Source organism: Petromyzon marinus, unplaced genomic scaffold, assembly GCF_048934315.1.
Source record: "Petromyzon marinus isolate PM22_M1 ecotype Great Lakes invasive population unplaced genomic scaffold, UKy_Petmar_22M1.pri1.0 PM_G_Scaffold_83, whole genome shotgun sequence".
Classification (NCBI taxonomy): domain Eukaryota; kingdom Metazoa; phylum Chordata; class Hyperoartia; order Petromyzontiformes; family Petromyzontidae; genus Petromyzon; species Petromyzon marinus.
Genome location: NW_027423039.1, coordinates 357,264 through 364,460, shown reverse-complemented (window position 1 = coordinate 364,460; position 7,197 = coordinate 357,264).

The following is a 7,197-nucleotide window of genomic DNA, read 5'->3' as shown; positions in this document are numbered from 1 at the left end:
GGTTTAATTAAAAACTCGGATCGATTCCTATGTGGATAACAAATGCGAATCGATAGTGGTCAAAAATGTAGCCGATGGCATCGATCCCTATTGAGACTGCATTGGAATTGACGTTGGTCGTGAGTGTAAAATGGAATCGAATACATTTTCGATAACATGGGAATTGATTATGGCGATTTGTTCTAACATAGGAATCGATCTAGCTAGTGATTTAAAGCGCATAGAATCGAATCCCATTGGGATACCTACCATGAGAATCGATTGTGTTAGAAAAGGAGAGCGTTCAGAATCGATTCCTATTGAGAATGAATCAGAATCAGAAAGGGTTTTATTCGCCATGAAATTTCACACCGACACGGAAATTACTTTGGCAGGATGGTGCATACATTCAACATATAGGAATCTAAAATCTTAAATAAGTTTTAAACAAGTCTTACTATAATAATAAGGGTTAAAAGTCTAACTAACACCAAGGGGCTGAAGTATATAAAATTGAATAAATATCGAATATAAAATAGCTTTAAGATATAATTTAAAAATAAAAAATACAAACAGGTTAACATAGTTAATATCGGCAAGGTGTCATCATGTAGATAAAATGTTAAAATCAGTGTTAGCCCTTGGCCTCGTTTAACAGGCCAGCAGCAGATGGGAAGAAACTGTTTTTATGGCGTGAGGTTTTGGTCCTGATGGACCGAAGCCTTCTGCCAGAGGGGAGTAGCTGAAACAGAGAGTGTCCAGGGTGGGAGGAATCGGCCATAATCTTCCTCGCTCGCCTCATGGACCTTGTCGTGTGCAGGTCCTCGAGGGTTGGTAGATTGCAGGCAATTACCTTCCCAGCAGTGTGGATGATACGCTGCAGTCTGCTCTCGTCCTTGGCAGTGGTAGCAGCGTACCAGACGGTTATGGAGGAGGTGAGGATGGATTCAATGATCGCTGTATAGAATTGCACCATCATTGTCTTTGGCAGGTTGAATTTCTTCAGCTGCCGTAGAAAGTACATCCTCTGTTGAGCTCTCTTGGTGAGGGAGCTGATGTTCAGTTCCCACTTGAGGTCCCGGGAGAGAATAGTGCCCAGGAAGCGGAAGGACTCTACAATTTTGACTGGGGAGTCTAACAGTGTGATGGGGTTGAGGGGGGCTGTATTCTTCCTGAAGTCCACAACCATCTCAACTGTCTTTAGAGCATTTAGCTCTAAGTTGTTCTGGCTACACCAGGTCACCAGGTTGTCAGCTTCCCACCTATAGTCAGACTCATCCCCACCAGAGATCAGCCCAATGAGGGTGGTGTCGTCCGCAAACTTCAAGAGTTTGACGGACAGATGATTGGAGGTGCAGCTGTTGGTATACAGGGAGAAGAGCAGTGGGGAAAGGACGCAGCCCTGAGGAGTTCCGGTGCTGATGGACTTGGAGTCGGAGATTTGTGTTCCCAGCTTAACGCACTGCTTCCTGTCAGACAGGAAGTCTGTGATCCATTTACAGGTGGTGTAGGGCACGTTCAGCTGGAAGAGCTTGTCCTGAAGCAGGGCAGGGATGATGGTGTTGAAGGCAGAGCTGAAGTCCACAAACAGGATCCTGGCGTAGGATGCTGGGGCATCCAGATGCTGTAGGGTGAAGTGGAGGGCCATGTTAACTGCGTCGTCCACAAACCTGTTGGCTCTGTAGGCAAACTGAAGGGGGTCCAGGAGAGGGTCTGTGATGGCTTTGAGGTGTGCCAGGACCAGGCGCTCAAAAGACTTCATTACCACAGATGTAAGGGTGACCGGTCTGTAATCATTTAGTCCTGTTGGCCTTAGCTTTGTGGGCACAGGGATGATGGTGGAGGACTTGAGACAGGCTGGTACATGGCATGTCTCCACGGAGGTGTTAAAGATGTTGGTGAACACCGGAGACAGCTGGTCAGCGCAGTGCCTGAGGATGGCTGGAGAGACAGAGTCCGGCCCGGCTGCTTTGCGTGGATTCAGCCTCTTGAAAAGTCTATTAACTTCTCCCTCCTGAAAGGAGAGAGTCGTCTCTGTAGTATGGGTGGGGGGTGGGGCCTCTTGGGTGGGAAGGGGTGGTTCAGGACAGTCCAATTGTCTTTCAAATCTACAGTAGAACTCGTTCAGGTCGTTGGCTAGGCGGGAGTCGTTAGTGGTGTGGGGGGCTCTGGGTTTGTAGTTGGTGATCTGCCTGAGCCCTCTCCAGACAGAAGCAGCGTCGTCGTTAGTAGAGAACTGGTGTTTTAGTCTCTCTGAGTACAGTCGTTTAGCCTCTCTCACCGCTTTGCTAAACCTGTTCTTCGACTCCTTGAATCTGTCTCTATCCCCACTCCTAAACGCTTCCTCCTTCTCCAACCTCAACCTTCTGAGCTTTGCTGAGAACCAGGGCTTATTGTTGTTAAAGTTCACCCTGGTACGTGTTGGGATACAGCAGTCCTCACAGAAGCTGATGTAGGACGTCACAGCCTCTGTGAGTTCATCCAGACTATTGGTAGCAGTCGTGAACATATCCCAGTCAGTACAGTCTAAGCACGCCCGCAAATCTTCCACAGCCACACTGGTCCACTGTTTAGATGTCCTCACAGCAGGTTTACAGAGTTTTAGTTTCTCCCTGTATGCAGGAATCAGGTGGACCATGGCATGGTCAGAGTGTCCTAGTGCTGCTCGGGGGACGGCGTGGTAGGCTCTACTGACTGTAGTGTAGCAGTGATCCAGAGTGTTCCCTTCTCTGGTTGCGCATTTAATGAATTGTATGTATATTCTTAGTTTTTTCGGTAAAGTCACGTTGAAGAGAAACAACAAAATAACAAAATATATATAAAACATTGACTTTTCCAAGAAGGAGGTTCTTTGTAAGCCATCTGGCTTCCATGAAAGATTCGTTCATGAGGCTATCCACATATACAAGCACAGAGACAATTTCAACCGAGAAGATGGATTCTATCTTAGCAATCATTGGAAAGATTTGATAAATCATTTCAGTTCTTGATTGATTGTTCACGCTTACAGTGGCTTTCAGACAGCATACATTATAAAAAATTTCGTCTCCCCCCTCCTCTTTTAAAAAAAAATAGATGGACTAGTCCTGGGCAAACTGCCAATCGCTGCGCGTGACGCCAACGTTTTTTTATAAATAAATAAATGTGCCGTTTAAAAATAAATTTATGCAAACCAACACACCTGATGATGACCGTTTGAGTTATGGTCTAAACGTCGTGAGAATTTTTTATTGTTTTATATATATTTTGTTATTTTGTTGTTTCTCTTCAACGTGACTTTACCGAAAAAACTAAGAATATGAATTACTGCAGTCACGAAAGCTTTAAATCAAAATTGAATTGTATGTATTTGGGGAGTTCGTGGCTGAGATTACCTTTGTTAAAGTCGCCAAGTACGATAACCAACGAATCTGGATTTGCTCGCTCCACACTCAGAATCTGATCGGTGAGCATGCGTTGGGCCTCTTTAACCTGTGGACAAGGCGGCAAATAAACTCTGACCAAAATGAGCGACGCGAACTCGCGAGGCGAGTAAAACGGTTTACAGGTTATAAAAATTGATTCAAGGAGTGGAGAACAATGTTGCAGAATCACTGTGACATCTACACACCAGCCACTGTTAATGTAAAAACAAATACCACCGCCTTTCGTCTTGCCGGAGAGTGCTATGTCACGATCCGATCTTACAAGATGGAATCCTGATAGTTGTAGCGAAGTGTCCGGAATAAAATCACACAGCCATGTTTCCGTGAAGCACAAAACAGAAGCTGAAAGAAAGTCTTTGTTTTTTACCATCAGTAGCTGAAGTTCATCCATTTTGTTGTACAGTGAACGTACGTTGGAGAGGAAAAAGCTCGGAAGCACTGTTCGGATCCCACGTCTGTGTAGCCGTACTAGAGCCCCCGACCGTTTACCCCTTTGGCGGAGTTTCGCTGCTTGAGCAAAGCCTAGCGCGGCATTGACTAGAATGCCTACTAATTCTGCCGCTGGAAGCAGAAAAGTAGGAAATAAATCCGCAGGAGTTGTTTCCCTGATATTTAAAAGTTCGTCTCTTGTTAGAGAACTCCGGAAATCTTGTCAAAACACTGAATTGACAGACAAAACAAGACAAAACAGGGCGCACAGACCAGCTGAGGCTACCATCATCGGCGCCATCTTCGCACCAGCATGGGTGTGCTGAACAGCAGGCTCCTCTCACCAGCACGGGTGTGATGAACAGTAGGCCTCTCTCACCAGCTCAGGAGTGGTGAACAGCAGGCCCCTCTCACCAACACGGGTGTGATGAACAGCACGCCCCTCTCACCAGCACGGGTGTGATGAATAGTAGGCCTCTCTCACCTGCACGGGTGTGTTGAACAGCAGGCCCCTCTCACCAGCACGGGTGTGCTGAACAGCAGGCCCCTCTCACCAACACGGGTGTGATGAACAGCAGGCCCCTCTCACCAGCACGGGTGTGCTGAACAGCAGGCCCCTCTCACCAGCACGGGTGTGTTGAACAGCAGGCCCCTCTCACCAGCACGGGTGTGCTGAACAGTAGGCCCCTCAACACGGGTGTGCTGAACAGCAGGCCTCTCTCACCAGCACGGGTGTGCTGAACAGCAGGCCCCTCAACAGCAGGCCTCTCTCACCAGCGCAGGTGTGCTGAACAGCAGGCCCCTCAACAGCAGGCCTCTCTCACCAGCGCAGGTGTGCTGAACAGCAGGCCTCTCAACAGCAGGCCCCATTCACCAGCACGGGTGTGCTGAACAGCAGGCCCCTCAACACGGGTGTGCTGAACAGCAGGCCTCTCTCACCAGCATGGGTGTGATGAACAGCAGGCCCCTCAACAGCAGGCCTCTCTCACCAGCACGGGTGTGATGAACAGCAGGCCTCTCTCACCAGCACGAGTGTGTTGAACAACTGGACAAAACAGGGCGCACCAACCGGCCGAGGCTGCCATCATCGGCGCCATCTTGTCCAAGCATTTTAGGGCCTTCGGCCAGGAAAGTCACAACATTTGCACATGAAGGACGCATTCACGCAAGCGGCCCATGCTCCGTTTTGAAGTTTTAAAATGAAACATCTTTGAATCGTGTTGTGTTTTGAATTAGATTATTGTTATTTCTTCATTAAAAGCTTATTTCATTTTACATCCGGAAGGCTTCGTTGAGGACATTTCGTGTGAATTTTCTCTCGTCATTAAGTAGATGGCCTTGCCGGGGGTTCGGTTCGATGCGGACTTTCACCTGTTTGGGATTGCGGGATCGAGATGAGGCGACACGGAGCTGCTATAATAATAATAATTATATATTATAATTATTATAACATATTATAATATTAATTATAATATGTTATAATAATTATAATATATTGGTGGGGGACATATCCCCCCACAATAATCAAATATGGTCAAAATGCCCCCCCCAATATATTGCTATAAAAATAAATATTTTTTTAAATAATAATTGCTATGCTATGTTAATAAAAACAACTTGCTAAACCTTGGCCACAAAATGTGGACTTGTCTTCATGTAACAATACGTAGATTTTTGTTTATATGATTGCCTTGTACTTTATGAATCCCTAATCTCTGCCATTACATACTATGAAACAAGAAAAGTTAAAAAAATAAACAACAGAGCAATGTAATACAATACAATATTATACATTATTGTATCAAATAAAAAAAATTCCATCCCATGTGTTAGTGAAATGTTTCAATATTTTAGGAAATGTCAGGAAATTAGTTTTCAAATTTAGATTTTTCTTTCTGGGGGGGGGGGACCCCAGACCGCCTGGTAGATTTGGTCCCCACCAATGTTGACTCCATGGCTACAGCCTTGCATTGACTCGCGGATTTCTCTACACCCCCTCCCCTCTCTCTCTGCCCCCCTCTCTCTCTATTTAAGGCCTCGACACAGAGGCGTTGTTTCTCTGTGTGCCTACAGTGAGGGAAAAAAGTATTTGATCCCCTGCTGATTTTGTACGTTTGCCCACTGACAAGGAAATGATCAGTCTATAATTTTAATGGTAGGTTTATTTGAACAGTGAGAGACAAAATTATGAATTGATTCGCATTTTAATGAGGGAAATAAGTATTTGACCCCCTCTCAATCGGAAAGATTTCTGGCTCCCAGGTGTCTTTTATACAGGTAACGAGCTGAGATTAGGAGCACACTCTTAAAGGGAGTGCCCCTTATCTCAGCTCGTTACCTGTGTAGAGGTGTTAACTACGCGCTGTTGCGTAACCTGCGTTGCAACCAGGGCAGTGCAGCATTACCCCTGGGTACAACGGGGTCAGTCGAGGTGAAACGGATCGTGGCCAGGGTTTGGTGCGAACCAATCAGACGGTTCCACGTGGGAATGTATGATTGGTTCTACCTGGCCACGAAGGGGTATAAGACGGGTGACCCAACGGACCTCGGGGAGTTCTCTCCCTGCACGAAGATAGAAGACTGGGCTGAAGCCTAGCTAGGACCCTGGACCAGCCTTTCAGCCCTTCTAAGGGCTAAGGCTCGGCATACCCAGTGGTCAGGACCCACCGGGCCAGCGGTGGGTCAGATAGACTCCCCTAGGTCCTAGCCGGAGGACTAGGATAGCGGTAGACGTGTGAGTCCCGCCATGTCCGGAGGTTGTACCTCCTTAGGTATCAAGGAGGTTGGCGGTAGACGTGAGAGTCCCGCCAGGTCCGGAGGCTGTACCTCGCTAGGGTATCGAGTGAGGGGACCGAATATCCCTCTGTGTGTGTTAAGCGTTGTATAAGGAAATAATACAATAAACAGAGTGTGCCTCCTAAAGAAGTCTGCTTGTCCTTACAACACTACACCTGTATAAAAGACACCTGTCCACAGAAGCAATCAATCAATCAGATCCCAAACTCTCCACCATGGCCAAGACTAAAGAGCTCTCCAAGGATGTCAGGGACAAATATTGTAGACCTACACAAGGCTGGAATGGGCTACAAGACCATTGCCAAGCAGCTTGGTGAGAAGGTGACAACAGTTGGTGCGATTATTCGCAAATGGAAGAAACGCAAAAAAAACTGTCAATCTCCCTCGGCCTGGGGCTCCATGCAAGATCTCACCTCGTGGAGTTGCAATGATCATGAGAACGGCGAGGAATCAGCCCAGAACTACACGGGAGGATCTTGTTAATGATCTCAAGGCAGCTGGGACCATAGTCACCAAGAAAACAATTGATAACACACTTCACCGTGAAGGACTGAAATCCTGCAGCGCC